The sequence below is a fragment of the Condylostylus longicornis genome, unplaced genomic scaffold, assembly GCF_029603195.1.
Source record: "Condylostylus longicornis isolate FDR11 unplaced genomic scaffold, ASM2960319v2 ptg000004l, whole genome shotgun sequence".
NCBI lineage: Eukaryota > Metazoa > Arthropoda > Insecta > Diptera > Dolichopodidae > Condylostylus > Condylostylus longicornis.
Genome location: NW_026577973.1, coordinates 22,331,525 through 22,348,742, shown reverse-complemented (window position 1 = coordinate 22,348,742; position 17,218 = coordinate 22,331,525).

The following is a 17,218-nucleotide window of genomic DNA, read 5'->3' as shown; positions in this document are numbered from 1 at the left end:
TTGCTTTTTTTTTGTACTCGTATATGGAATAATCTTCTTTGTATAACTTAAAAAATAGTATACCAATAAAAGGTAGAGAGTTCCAAAAATTAATTTTATCCCATTTTCTATTTTTTTTTCTCCCCTATATATCTAGGTACTTTTATATTTTTGTATATTTATCATGCACGTATGTGTGTATATTTTGGTAAGACAAAATTTTCCACAAAAGGGATTTTTCAAATGTCACAGAGGTAAAAAAAAAGAACATACAAGAGAGAGAGACAAAAGAACAAATAACATAAAAGGCCTAAGGTAAAGAATTATGTATTTCCTCATAAAGCACCTTGAAATTGGAAAATATAAAAGAAAAACATGAGAAAAAATAAAAATCAACAAGAAGAAGAACAACAAAAACAACAGTTTTATATTTTCCACAAAACAGGATAACAAAATATACTTTTATATTTTTTTAAGAATGATATACTACTTTCCGAATAAGCAACAACAGAAAAATAAAAAGAAATATACCAAATCCTACTTTTCCTTTCGGGAATTATAAAAGGATTGAATTTCCTTATCGTCATCATCAGAAATCCGGAATGGGACTCAAGAAGAAAAAAAAATTAAATAGAATTTTTTTTTGTTTTTTTTTTTTTTTTTAATTTTGACATCTCAATTCATATGTGAACGACTTTAACTATTATTTTTAAACTATGTTCCAATTCAAAGTTAGTTTGGTATTAAACATGTTAAGTTACTAACTTAAAAAAAGAATTCGTGTTGACTTGTTGACATTTAAATGGCTTATATCACATTCACAATCGAAATTTTAAGGTTTAATTCTAAGTGCAAAACAGCAAAAAAAAAATAAAAGGCAAACTTAAAATTTTCTATTTGAAAGGCACATTACACACAGGAGATAGGGATTAAGTTTAAAATTATGCAATTGATTGATTTTCACTCAAACAAAATTAAAATACAGATAAATACGTTTGGATTTAATTGAAAGAAAATTGAAAATTTTGAATGGAAATGACATGAAATCAAAAATAAAATGTAAAAAGTTAATTTTAAAAATTCCAATTGAATCTAAAGTTAAAAAAACGTTGGTAACGATAATCAAATAAATTTACATAATGCTATCATTGGGTAGATTCTTAAGTTTTTTTTTTTCTAAGTGATGATACTCTGGTATTCGAAATTTTTTGTGAATTAATTTCGTAATAGCTATAACAACGACAAATCATATGGAAGTTTTGGGAGAGAACCCTTTGAGAGAATAATGATTAAGAACGTAAAGTTGCACTATTACATAGGAAATCTAGTGAAGGGGACTCGTTTGAAAGAACTCGGAGGCGATTTGAATCATATTGAATGTTAGTGGGTGGACAAGGAAGGTGGCCTTTGCCATCCATCCTCAAAAAATTTTCGACTTTAACAATTGAAGGGAATTTTTAGCTTCACTAATTTTTTAAACAAAGACATTTCCTAAGGCAAGCAAACCCAATATTTCAAGTGAATCCCAAACATATTTTAGAATATTGTGTCTTAATTTAAAGAAATGCTTGAAGTGAAATCTGATGCTATAAATAAAACTACAAAATTTAATTGCAGCCATTTCTGATCAGTTTACAAGGGCATTTGCTAAAGGCTGAGTTTTCATAAGCGTAAAGGGTAGCAACATCCAATTTTCTCTTTTGCTATTACAAGATTCGTTCGATCTGTTCAAAATCTAAGTAAACGTTTAATGGCAATATACGAATTAAAATTCAGCTTGATAAAGAAAATACAGTTTGATATATGTAATTAAATATTGCTTCAAAACTAAGATTAAAATTTATTCTCTTTGGTTTTTCACAAATCCTGAAAAGTGATTTACTTGGTTAGCAAATTTTAAATAGAAATAATAACAAATATAATTAAATCTGTTTAATAAAAATCAGCGTGATCTTCACATATTTTTTTATAATAATTTATCTAATCAAATCACAGTTCCTATTACTTATTCGAATACTTTACATTATAAACATAAGAACTTGAGAAAATTTGTAAAAATAAATTTTCTCAAGTTCTTACATCTTACAGAAAACTAACTTGAGAGTTTGTGTTAAATTCTTGGTTTTATACTTTTTGGTGTTGCAAGGGAAAAAGAGAAATGAGTTTAAACTTGATTATGTAAATAGAACACCCAACTCCATTTGAATGTTTCCATTGCTGCAAGATCAGTTTTATAGGGTAATTTTAGATATTGGTAACAATATCATTTGAAATAGATGCGGTAAAAATCCCGACCGAAACCTATATAATAACCTTAAAATTCTCACAAAAAATTAATAACATGGTTAAAATTGTGTGTAGTTTTCTCTGTGCGTGTGCATTTTTAAATTTCTGACAAAAATTTATTTTACTTAAGAAATTATTTTAACATAAAAGGGAAACAAAAATAAAAATTAAAAAAAAAATCAGTTCCCAAACTTTTTTACTCTTTCAGGATAACAAAAAAATAACAGTTATTCGCTTAATATGAACTTTTTTTTCATATTTTCATTTTTATTGTTGTTTTTACCGTGTTTTTTAGCACTCCTTTTAATATATTGTGGACTGTAAGGAAAGGGTTTCTTGTTTTTCTTATATTCTACTTTATTACCAAGATTATATTTTTAAAAAATACATGAAGATGAACGTTGTTATATGTAAAGGTACGTGAAAGCAAATAAGGATTTTCACATAAAAAACAAAAACGAAGAAGAGAACAAAATATTTTTTTTTTGCTTTTTATATTTGTTTTTTATTCGTGTCGCTCTTATGGCTTGAATTGGTAGAAATTGGATTGAATTCGAAATCAAAAAGGATATATGTAATATGAAGAGAGAGGTGAGGGTGAATGTGTACGTTATAACGATGAATGAGAAAAGATGATTGCAAAAGATTAAGGGAATTTGATGAAAGTTTTTTTTTTTTTAATTTTTTTTTATTTCTTTCCTTATCAATTTATTCTATTTATTTATTTAGTATGAGAATAGTGATGTTTTGTGTATATGTACTTTTATATACGCATACAAATTTGTATATATGGTTATATACGGTTATATTACAGGGAAGATCCTTAAAGGATTCAATAATACATACGTCGAATGAATAATAGAAAATAGATTTTGTCTTTTTTTTTAATTTTTTTTTTGTATTATAAATGGGGGAGGAAAAATCTATATGATTTTATATCCTATATATTTAGTAAAAACATAATTATATAATATTATATTTTATGTATCCATCCTTAATTTTTGTATAAGAAAGGATACATAAACCATATACTTATGTATAAGAAAAAAAAATAATATTAAAATATTATTCTTCTTATAAGAACTGATGGTGAAATTTCAATGTTGATTTTGATTGTATATAGATTGTTTTTACGATTGGAAAATTATTCTGTTATATTTGGTAAGAAAATATTTTTGTATGTATGTATTAAAATTATGATGACTTCTCACGGACTATCATCAGAGTATCAGCAAAAATCTTCAAAAATAATACCTTTACACTCCATAACCCTTGCGGCAAGTTGTCTATTAAATTGCTTTAAATGCATACTTCATAATATTTCGTATATTGATTTTTTGCAAGTACTTATATGAAATACGAAATTATGAATTTTACAAGGTTGGCGGGGGTTTGTTTGATCTATATATAAAAAATATTATGAGTATTTTGGCGGGGAATAAGCAGATCGAGGAATGTACATAAAAAATATATGTTATTTTGGCTATAATTGCTTGAGCTAATAATGGTGTTGCATGTACGGGTAGATAAATTTATTTCTAACACAAAATGCAATAATATTTGAGTTTTATAGATAATTTCATAGAATGATAGCGGAAATTGTTTTTGATGATATCGTTGTGTTTGTTTAAAATATCATAAATTTTTGAGCAATCTTCCCCTTATTAGAAATATATTGCTCTTAAAGATACTCTCAATAATTCAGCCGTTTTTTAAAACCTTGTTTAGATGAACAATTGCATTAATTATCTTTAAGCTTGAAATTTTCTTTAATTCTTGTGATTGTGTGTCCACATAGAAGATTGCATGTAAAATATCTTCATTCCATTGTAGTAAGTGTTCGCCTAGAAAGCGGTAGATCACTGGTTCGAATCCAGTTCGAGGAGAAAAATTCTTTAATATTTCTGCCTTTGACCGTTCTTTTAATTACGAATTCCATCTGTTCTGGAGTTGTATGAAGAAATTTCCATTAGTTGTTCAAAAATCTTTCTCTTACAAACTGTTTAAGTTGAAATTCGCCTCAATTATTCTAAGTTAAAAATTTTTTTTTTAATATTTATAGCTATGCAATGAAATGTGAATTTTTTTTTATCCATTTTTCTATTTAGGTTCAAAAAATTATTTTTTTATTACCGACCGTATTGTGTAAACAATAGGTAGGTTATGTGATGGCAACAAATTTTGCATATCGAGTTTTCGGTGGGAACGTACTTCTCCATACTAGGGAAGTGTAAATAAACTATTTTTAGCAACCTGTCGGTCTGTCGGTCTGTCGGTCTGTCCGTCTGTCGGTCTGTGTGTGCACGCGTGTATCTCAAGTTCGGCTGAACCGATTTTGATGAAATTTTATATGTAAGTTTATTTCCACCATGGTACGGATCGATCAACTTTTGGTATATATCAGGCCTCGGGAACTGCACTTTTTAGCGGGCCTGTTTTACATTTTTGAGCATATTGAAGAACATATTCAACCGATTTACTTGAAATTTCATATATAAGTTTTGCTCTACCGGCGATGAAACCTCCTAACTTTTGGAAGAAATCAGGCGTCAGCAACTGGACGTTTACTACGGGCCAAATATACATTTTTGTGTATATAAAGAGAAATAATTAACCGATTTCATTGAAATTTAATATGTGAATTCCTCGTATGAAAACTATGAACATATAAATTTTTTGGAAAGATCAGGGCTCGAAAACTGATTTGCGGGCCGATTTTACATTTTTCACCATATCTACGGAACGAATTGATGGAATTTCTTGAAATTTGATATTTGAGTTCTGGTTATTACCGAAACTAACTGACGAGCATTTCAGGGAGTTCGGGTAGCACAAAGCGAAATTCTACTAAGAGCCAAATTTACATTTTTCTAGGTATGTTAACTATAGGCTTACTAATGTCCTAAAAATTGGAAAGAAGTATTTAACAGACATTTTTATAATATTCTGTAACACTTTCACTTAATTAGACAATACACATTGCGGTCGGTTATGTGCTGACCACATCAGATTTTTTTTTTATATGTTTCAGTTTTTGTTCCATTGGGAAATTCAAGTGAACCCTTTATTGAAACTATTTCTAATGATTTCGTTTTCTTTTTTGTTTTGTTTTTGTGCGTTTTAAGTACGGTTTTAATCGAAATAATAAGAATGTCAAAGTATAGGGAAAGAAAAAAGGAAAAAATAGTGTGTATTTTTTTTTATAAAAGAGAAAAGATTTTGCACCATTTTCTCTTTTGGGGGAAAAAAATATCTATAAGAATTAAGAATTAAAAAGAACAAATTGAGGTCTACAGGAAGAAAAGTTTTATTCTTTTCTATAGTTATTCTCTAAGGATACAACAACCAAAAAAAAAAAAAAAACACTTTTTATTTTCGCTTTTTTTAATATTTATGTATGTATGTGTTGTTGTTTTTTTTAGTTTTCATTGAATTGAAATGAAATTTAATACCTTTACACGAGAGTATTATCGGTTATTTTTTTCGGTTGTTTTTTTGTTTTCCTTACACTTTAGCTTGTCCATGCTCAGAATAAAAAAGGAAACGCAGAAAATGTTATGGGAATTTTGATAAGAATAAAAATTGTTTAGGGATATCAGTTTTCTAATCTAGATTGAAGATTATTACTTTATAATAGATTTTAGATTGGAATTTAAGACATTAATATAGGCGGATGACATATCAAACGAAAAAAAAAAGAGAGATATGTTTTGTATCATATTGGGAACTCACTATATAGAAAATGAAAATTACAAAAAACAAAGGTGTAAGTATGTAGGTGTTCTTTGTTCTTAAAGGATATTAAATGAATTTTAATGATTACTTATGTTTGAATGCGTATGTATTTCAAAATAATTATACTAGAAATTATTCTGTGTACAGCGAATTATAAAGCTATAAGTGTGATATTTATAAGTATAGTAAAAGTTTTTAAAGAAAATTTATTACGGGCACAAATCATTAATATGAATTGGTTTGTGTCTGAAATATTATATTATTTATTTTTTTACAATAAATAACGCTTAGTGATTATTTACTTTAACGGTTAAATTTATAACACGAATGATAGTTTTGTGAAAAGGGCTACCGAAATTCTAACAAGAGTAGTTTGACTATTGTTATTCGTATGGTATGGGTATCACAGAGTTGACGCGATGAACTCTATTGTTTTTCGCATTTTTCTTTTTAATCAAATTTTTTAGTGTTAAAATTTTATATAAACTTAATATTTATTTCGAAATATTACCGTAATAACTGCAAAATTAAGAAAAAACCAGAGTTGTACCCGTACGAATGAATATTTTTAAGTGAATGTGTGATGACTGCAACACTGTTCTATAAGTACTTCTGATTTTTTATTCGTTTATCCAAAATTTCTGCACTGTGTCTTAAATAGTTTCCATAATATAAGACCAAATGATTTTCGAGGCTGTATGGCAGCTATCATCACAAGTCATGAAATTTTCGACTAGTTCTATAAAATGTAAGAGCATTAATAAAATATTTGCTTGTGTGAAATTTCAGTACAGTAGGTTCTATAATTTTTGAAGTTGTATGGCAACTATCGTAAGGAGCCAAGAAATTTCAACGATTTTTATCACTCATAATATTATTATAGATTCAATAACTTTTGGGATAAAGCTAAATAATTTAAGAAGTTGTATGACTACCCGAACCACTGCTTCCATTGCATCCAATTTAATTCGGGTTCTAGCATTTACTATAATAAATCGTTTATATATTTTTGAGTTATTATTGGGACGGACATTGACTCAAAATTCGACGCTGATTAAAAACATACACTTATGTCTATATCTGAGACCATTATTTCTTAGCGTTACAAACGGTAAGGCATATTTGGAATACCTGTCGAACATGTGTTAGTACAGGTATCAAAATTATTTTAATATTCTTTTGGATAAGTCAAAAATAAGTTTTTAAATTAATATAGGAAATGTTATTTTTGTCATTCTACCTGAATAAGAGGTGATGCATTTTGGAAACCATTAAAACAATTTGTCTATGTATAAGTTCTCTAATAAATCTTCGAAATATTAAATTAGTGATATGTTTGCTGCTTTAATCCAGAATTGAGAATTACTTACTGTTAGCTCCCTCCGCTTTCATTTTGTTTTCACAATCATAGTGTTATTTAATATTGAAAAACACAATTTTCCAATAAATAAATTGCCTATTTTTGTTGGAAAACCTTGTCCATGAAAATAATTTTGTTTTGTCTTATAAATCCATCAATCAATTCGAAAACTTTATTTAAGATTCAAAAATGTAGGTGTTTTATTTTTTTCAGATTAAAAGAAAAATTTTCTAATATTTTCATAACTTTTTAAATAGGAAGCCATTATAAATAATATTTTGTCGTATAAATTACCCAATTTTTTATATGAATACTTTTTTTTTTTTTTATGATTTTTATTTTGGGAATTTTTATTTTGAAAAACGAATGAAAAAGAAAATAATCAATACATTAAAATTTTACTAGCCGACGAACGAACGTCTAATATACATACGATCCGTATGCTGCCTTATAAATATAGAAGAAGAAATTTTCATATAAAATGGAATTTTGAAAAAAAAAATAAAATATAAACCTACTCTTACACGTATATGTATGTATACAAAGTTACATATAAATCCTGACATAAATATACTCTCTTACAAATTTTAGTAATTTCCTGAAGGTATTCAAAAAAAACAAAAACAAATTTTGAAAAAAAAGAAACTCTAAGGATAATAGAAGAGATGAAATGAAAAAAAAAGGGTTGAATTAAAGGATACATCACAGAAAGGATAAAGATATGCAAATATTTTCTACCACATAAATATAAATTTTCCCTTCCGTTATATCGTACACATTATATATTGGCCTATATATATATATGTAAATTTATATATGTGTTAGTAGAGCTATTTTTAATATGTTATTATATAAACCACATTTTATTATATGATCAAGAAAATGGAAAGAAAAAACACAACGAAAACATACAAAAATTCCAAGGAAGTAACTATAGACAAAAAAATAAAAGAAAATTTTACAATTTTCTAATATTTATTCACGCTTACATATAATACAAAATACACGCACACTTACACAACACACCAGTTAAAATATTACGATTTTAATATTATAATGGTTAGCAGAAAATCCTTTACCATAAATCGATTATTTTTATATAAAATTGAAATCGACAACAAATCTGTCTTCGAAATTGTTATGTAGAAATAAAAAATAAAAGAAAAAAAATATAATGATTTTTCGTAGTATTAAAAAAATAATTTATAACAGAAATGAAAAAAAAAGAAAAAAAAGAAAAAGGTTACCAGATACTTTTAATAGTTCATGCTTAATCTTTATTAATATAAGTAACTTAAATATTATTTGCAAAACCTGGAAATTTTTGGAATACAGAATGTAAATGAAAATTTAAATGTAAGGAAAACAAAACTGTTATACGGAATTAGGTTTTGTTTACAATTTAAATTAAAATATTTTTTTGCTTCAAAGTGAGATTTACTAACATTTATATAAGCTTTAAATTTATGTTTTTCACGTACTTGTTAAGATATAAAATGGTTTAAGCAGAAGATGTCCTTCTGTTACTAAAATTACCGTAGTATAATTAAATTGGTCTACATAAAATTAGCTTTTATTTAGTTAATATAAATTTAAGTACAAGATTTTTTTATTGCGTTATATAAAGTTTGTCTCAAGTAAAATAATTACTAAGATAATTTGCCCAAAACTTTTGGTTTTTGATTCTGTTTGTTTCAATTAGTTTCGATTTGGTTTTGCATATTTCAATTGAATTAAACTTTTCTTGATGTATTATATAGATGTTGTATGTTATGGGATTCAAAATTTTGTAATTGTATTTCAACTAAAGCAAACTTAAGAATTATTGCGTTTACAAAGCGTAATATTATAATATAAATTCTAAAATAAATTCCAGTATATTCTTGTTTTAATTTAATTTAAAATTATTGATTTCCAACCAAATTTTTCATTAAATTTGTTAAAAACAGAAAATTTTACAAAGTTTGCCATCTGCATGGTGCAATCACGGTGTAATCAACATAATAATGTATAAAAATTTTGGTAGAAAGCAAAATGAAATGCAAGAAAATTATAAAAAAAAATTGGAAGTAATTAGAATTTTAGTAAGTTTCCTTACAAAAAAGAGATTTTTAATATAACAACTAAAATTTCGCTCAAAAGTATAGGAGTAAACATACGGATATTTTCCAAAAAAATGATATATGCTTTGTTGATCCACTCTTATAGCTTTTTCGCTAGAACTGTTGGAATTTTTTTTTGACATTGCATTCGCAAAATTTATATATAAACTTTTTACGTGCAGTTGCAAAATTTTCAATTAGTGCATAATTATTAGAAATTTTGCTTATTTTCCTTACAATGCTTGTTGCGAAAAACTTGATTGAGGAAAACTTAATTTTTTTTCTAATGTTTTCTTTTTAACAAGTAAAATCTTTTATATTTTGCATTTTGCTACTTTAATCAGCTTTACATTTTATCCAATTTACGATCATAGTACAAGAAATTATCTCTATATTGTTCTCTTCCATATTTTTTGGAATCTAGTAATCCTATATGTACATGTTTCTTTAAGTCAGTATATAAAAAAATAAAACAAAACCAAATAAAAAGCAATCAGTGAATTTACCCATAAAAATCCTTACCAAATTTATTTTGAATAAAAAACAAAAAAAAACAAAATATTAAGATCGAATAAAATGAAAATCCATAGAAAATTGAAAATTTTTCATTGATTTGTGCATACCTATTAGAATTAGAAGAAAAGAAAAATCAAAGAACGCTTTAATATTTGACAGAGAAAAAAATATGTAAGAAGAGGGAAATTTAATAAAATGATTGCTTTTGTATTTTGAAAGTTTATTTTTGTGAAAATTCTAAAATAGTTGTTCAGCAATTTGATTTCATTATGTATACCTAAGAATGTATGCTTGTATATGTATGTATAGCTATTTATTTATATTCCATTCATTGGCTTAAATTAATTAATTCATTTATAGGTTGTTCTATATACTACTTATAAATCTTATAAAGGATGGAATTGCATATTGGGAGTTTCAAATTCAAAAGTTTCAAATAAAAAATTTGAATTTCTTTCAGATTTTTTGAAACTTCTTGTTTCTTGAATTTGCCATCGATTTATTTATCTGTGAATTTGAATTTCCCGGTAAAATTCTATTTCACTTGTTTTTTAAGTCATGTCGAGCATATGACTTTTAAATTTTTAATCAGCATCATGATAATTTCGGTGTGAAAGTTAATTTGTTTTAATCAATTATAAAATAAAGAAAAATGCTCTTATTAAGAAGATACTAAATACAATAGTTAATTTTCAAATAAAATATTTAATTTTTTCGTTTGCTTGATCAGTGCTTATTTTTCTATTTTTAGCCATTCATTTGGGAGTGAAAGTAAAGCTTCCATTTTAACACCGCCTCATATAGAAAATCAGTTTAATTTTTTTAATGAATTTTGTTATATAAGTCCAGTAGACATTGCAACTACTCTTTCGTTAAATCTTAATGAAATAGCAAAATGAAGTATGAAAATCCTTGAATTTCTTCCAAATTTTTATATTGCACACAGTTTGGGGGCTTTTTTGTATGTGAAACTCAACAGTAATATTGATATTTTTGGACTAAAACATTTAGTAGAAACCTAAACGTTCACGTTTTAATTCATTTTCCTAAATAAATGAGCTTTATGAGCTTTCTGTCATGTACTTCAGCAGATGCAAGAGTTTTATAGAATTTTATCGTCTAAATTTTTTTCTTTAATTCGCAAAATTATTGAGCTGTCAGCGTATCGTGTCTCTATTTTGAATGGAACTAAAATGTGCGCTAATTTATAATGGAACTAAAATGTGCGCTTAAGACTCCTTGCATACGTACATATATTTGCTAAATTTTTTTTTGTTATGTTTTCAACAATTTCACAATCAAAATTTTATCCTTATATAACAAACTTTATGAATGAAGTTCCTGTCATTCTTATTTTTTTATCTTCTTTCTCTTGTTTTTAAAAACTTTTAAGATTTTTGTGTTAAAATTTCTGTTATTGATGAATTTAAGTAACTTGGCTTAAAGTTAGACAAGTTTAATTTCCTTAAAAAGTGTCCTTTTCATAATTTTATATTTTTTTTTTGTGTTTTAACATTCTGCTTTTTATTGTCCTTGTTTCATCCACCCCCTTTTAAACTTTTTTATACTGATTTTTTTTTAGCCTCATTTCAAAAAAAGAAAATGTGCATTTTCCCTTTTATTTTCTGAAATCCTTTGAAATTTTTTTCATTTTTCACTAAAAATAGAATAAGAAAAAAAAAGTACAGAAACTTCCTAACTGTATTTTATTTTTATCTTCAACCTTTAAGAGAAAGAATTTTCTGATAAGTATCTGTATAGGTGGAAGAAGAGAAAAAAAAGGACATTTTCTTAGAAATATCCTTTCTAAGAAAAAAAATATTTTATTTTATTTTTGCTCTTTCTTGGTCAATAACAGAAAGCTGAAATAAAAAATTAGAACAAAAAATAAAAACCAAGAAACAAAAGATAAACTTAAAAGAGACGACGACAATTTTTACATTTTAGTAAAGATTTTTGAGAAAAGGTTGACCTCAAAACATAATGTGCTAGAAAAGAATAAAAAGAGACTAAGTAACTGATAAGGTGTAATAAGTACAGTTATTAGAATTATTATCTTATTTTATTATTATGTAATTTAAATATTACATTAAACGTTCACTTGTTATCTCTTCCGTTTCTCGTGTCCTTTTATATAGGAATTGTGCTCCAAAATGCTTTTCTTTTATAATTTTCTTTTTATTATTGTGTTTCAAGTCTTTTATATTATACTCTCTTCAACATTAAAGTTTTACATGTTCAGAAGTAAAATAGGGTAAACTTAAAGAATAATCTGAAAAATTATGTTATTGTTAGTTGAGTTAGTTCAAAAGATGCCGAATTTGATAAGAAAAATGGAATAAATATAGTCTACTGGCTCAGTATTCTCGAATTATTTCATCAAGATAAAACGCATTTTATCAAGACAATCGAGGGCATATTTTTAAAGAAGTAAGATCAAAAAGTATGTATGGAAATGTAAGTAGAAAGTCACGAATATGTTATGTGTATGGGAAACGTTACATTTCTAGAATACTATACGATTCAGGATCCCTATTATAGTCTGAGACGAATAGATAATTATTTGAGATGATAAATTAAAATATTAAATATAGTTAAATAAAGAATTTTTAATCAGTAGCAAGTTTTCAAACGTTTCCAATCACATTAAATTTGAGTTACTGGCTCTTGTTTCTTTATATGTAGGTAATAAAACGAAAAATGAAGTTGAACCGGTTTAGTAGTTCCAGGAAATGGTAAATATTGTACTTTAAAATTTTGAATAGGAATTTTAATTTTTACTCCATTTTGCACTAATAGAATTAAAAGGCAATGGGGTCTTAAAAAATTCTTAAGTATAGAAAATTTTAATTTTTGTTACGGAATAGAGTAAACTTAATATTTTTAGGTCTATGGATTCGATATATAATTTAAATTTTTAACGTTCATCTTTTCAATTTTTAACGTTTAAGTTAAAAATCGGTAATTGCGGTAAAAAGTTACATTTAAGATATTAATCGCAAATTTGAACGCATCAGACCTTTCCTATCTTTCAAATGAAAGGTCTCTGAATAACAGAGAAAAATTGTTAAACATGTTATAAATAAACAAAATGGGAATACTCAGAAATTGAACATTAATATTTTAATAATATTAAATTAAAAACAATAATATTTAAGTAAGTGAAATGATAAGTAAGTAAATGTTAATTTGGAATACTTCGGAAAAACGATTTTAATGGCATCAGACACAAATATATGTACATGTATATGGCATAAGTTTCACTATTACCCAAAAATTATGCAAAAATATTCATAGTGCATATTTTGACGAAAAAGTTCAAATTTTTATGATACTTGGATTCTTATGTTGCACATATACGTGTACATGCACTTATATCCTTTCTACTGTTATACAAAATTTATATTTGAATACAATATAAATTAAGAAATTTATTGAACAATAATTATTCATCTTTCAAACGTGCAATCAAAAAAAATTTTTTTTCGTGGAACCAAAGGCAATTCTGGAAATATTGAAAAAAAAAATTAATTTTCTTTTCTTATGCGAAATAATTTATAAAATCATAAAAATTATAATAATTTGAGAATAACACCTTGTTCATACCATACTACCATATTTTATGAAAATTTTTTTGCAAAAAAAAAAAAATATTTCAATGTCCCATAATGCCGGAAACAATTATTTTCTTATTCTTTACAATTTTTCTTTGCTGTTCTTTTATTTTTATTTTCTTGATTATATGAAAATCTATTGTATAATTTTCATCAAGATAGTCAAAGATGAATAAACATAATATGAAATGATGAATAAATTTTCATTTATATAATAATGAACCATAAATTTGGTAAAATTTTGTTTTCAAGAGTGTACCGAAAAATTGTCGTAATTCTATTCACAATATCATCATTTGAAAAGAAATTTTGTCTCTTATGTGCTTCTTTATTATTACCCGCATTGCAATTTTTTATGCCCCGTTCCTATGTATAATACAATTCTTATACACACAAGCTTTAACAACACTATGTACTCGTATACATGTATAAGAAAATAAAACAAATTCGTTGATTTTTCGTACCTTTTTAGATAAGATTAAAGTTTTTTTTTTGTTTCACCTTTAAACATTTTATCCATTTAAATTTGCAATTCTTTTGTTCTAATTTTGATTATTTTTTTAACTTTTTTGGTTTCCATGAAAAGAAAACTTTTCTAGGATTTTTTAAATTAAATTCAAGGACATTTTTCTAAGCAAAACTATCACACCGACTGTAATTTTTTAAGATTTTTAAAATTTTCCGAACAATTGAAAGTTTTTCTATTTTCTTTCTATGCGTTTTTGTGATTTTCCACTTTTGTGAGGGTTTTTTTTTTGTTGTTTAGGGTAAAATTTAGTATTTTAGCGTGACTAAATCTTAAAAAAAAGTTTTCTTATCCGATTATACCTGAATTTTATAGTTGAATAATTTTTTTTTATTATTAGTTTAAGTAAATTACAAGCTATTCATTTGTTTTACATGTAAACGTTTTAGTTTTTTTCTTTTTATCAAAATGCTTTTATAAAAATTTTAAGTGTAGAGCAAAGTTCTAATCGGTTTAAAATACAATAAAATATTGTAATTCGTAACTCTTAAAGTGCATCTAAGTGCAAATTATCGTAGTTAAGGGGTTGTTGTAGCAATTTATGTAAGAACAAATAAATTTAATTAGAAGGTCATAATTGCAAAAATAACAAGTACGAATAAGTCCAGAATTTTTTGCAAATCTTAAAATTTTTAAATTTTATTAATTTATTTTAATACAATATGTAAAAGGCGATTGTTATAGGCTATGATTATTTTACTCAGGTGATTAAATAATGCTATTCAAGAAAGAAGAATATTTTCGTAATTATATTTTCATATTCTCCCAGCAATATAAGAATTTTAGTTGAAAACTGGGGATTATACTTTGATTATGTTATGTGTATAACAATGTAATTGATATGCAAAAAAAATTAATAATATAATGGAAAAGCTCTGGTTTCGGCAGGTCATAAGTATATACTGAAATTAGAACGATACATATAGAAGACTAGCATGAAAAATACGGTAATTTTAGCTATTTGAATTTTACTAAGCTAAAACAACATTTTTTTTCTATGGAATAAATTTTTACTAGAAGAAATGTAAAACTAAGTTAAACGAAGTTTCTAGTTTTTTCTTTATTCACAACATTTGATCAGAAACTTATATTGCCTGAAAATCATAGAGTTAAATTTGAAACCTTGTCGAAATCCCTACGATTTTTTTTTAACCTTGTTCTATTGAATGCTGACAAAATTCGTTATTGAATGATGTGTTGTGGTCCTCGGTGCTATTATAGATTTTTTAAGTAAAGATTTTGTGTTCAGCAACATTTCTCTTTCTAACTAAACTAATTATTCCTTAAAGAAATTTTTCAAATTGATCAAATCTTTTCATATTTTTTTTAAAACATCTGTTCAAAATTTCCAACATACGAGTATTCCAACTATACATGAACTTTAATCTTTTTCTAAGTAAAAGAAAACTTTTTAATTACTTTATTCTAATAAATTTGTTTGCCTATAATATTCTTTTGACTTTTCTCATTTTAAATTGTGATATACTTAACTATATAGGTATATTTTTTACATTCCATCTTAAACTAAAAAAAAAAAAAAGAAATTTTATTATAAAAACTCATCTAAATCCCCTTGTATAAGTTTCTTTCATCTCATTATTTTTTTCGTTCTTTAACATATAATAGAAATTGTAAAGTAAGAAAAAAGGAAAAGAAAATTTATTTAAAATAATTCGTATATCCACCAAAATGCTATAAGATTTTCAAGGTCCTAAAATAATTTTTTCCTTATTTTCAAAAGAACCAGCAGCTAGGTAGCGTCTATACTATAAATGTAGTGTACATAATGTTATATTTCAATGGTAGAGCATATTAAAAAGTCTTTTCATTATTTTCACGTGTTTTCGTTTTTTTTTTTTAATACTTTTTCAAAGAATGTGTCTACCTTTTTAAAAATTTCCTACAAAAACTACTTATATAGTCTCAGTTATTTTATAATACGAGTACGATATAGTAGTAAAACTTTTCACATAAATAAAGTGTTGTTGGGCGATAAAGAAAAGTAAATTTCAGTATTAAATACGAATAAGAACGGTAGTCTAACTATAATATTTAAGATACAAGTATGAATGGAGGGAAAAAGGAAAGAACTATAAATTTTGTTTTTAAAAAGAAAATTAGTACCAGATGTCGCTAATGTTTTCTATACATTGTTTTTATAAAATAATTTTTATTAATTATTTTGTCATTTCATAATATAAAAGTGAAATATTTGAAAGTTTTCTGCGCACGCAAGAAAATTACCAAAGAAAATAAACTTTACTTTATTTTAAGGCAGGCGAGATGAATAGTCTATAAGTGGGCAGGATTCAAAACTTTGGAATAATAAAATTTAAATGAATTTGCAAAAAAAAAATTAAAAAAAAATTTTTTTAATCTAAAATTTCATCAAAATTTTAATAATAAATTTACGAATAATAAAAGTTATTCAAATTTAATACTCTAACAAAAATATTATTTGAAATGGAACTTTTAACTTTTTGCATAAAGCGAAAGGAGTGAGTTTATGAATTACTTTTATCTTTCTATAAATTTATAAGTACAATAATAATTTTTCAAATTTAAGTGCTTTCTCTTTTTTTTGCGATAAAATAAAAAATTTATGAAATTTTTGTCTGCAATTCATTAGTTTGCTATTGAATAGAACATAAAGTGTAGTCAGTGATAGACTTCAAGTATAATTTGTTCCGTGGATAGCACTTAAGAGTCGTTTTAATTTTTTTAGAGCAAATTAATAAAGATGTAAGTGGACATAAGGGTTAACTTACATTTGCATTGTGACACATTTTTTTTATTAACAAATTGCAAAACTATTAATTTTTTTGTTACTTATCTCCTACGTGCGCTGTCAATCTCGTCTTCTATTAAGCTTGTAGCTATAAGAGTAATCACAGTTGAAAATACATGAAATTTAATGAAGTCCTATTGGAGCTGCTTGATTTTCGTCAAAATGTTAGTTAACCACTATGTTTACTTACCTTTTCTTTTTTAGCACTTTTTCAAATATTTTTTGAAAAAAAGTCTTATTAGTTTCAATCTGTCCGTCCGTCCGTCTGTCCCTGGACACTTTTTTTGTTTACAAAACTTCTACACCCTTGAA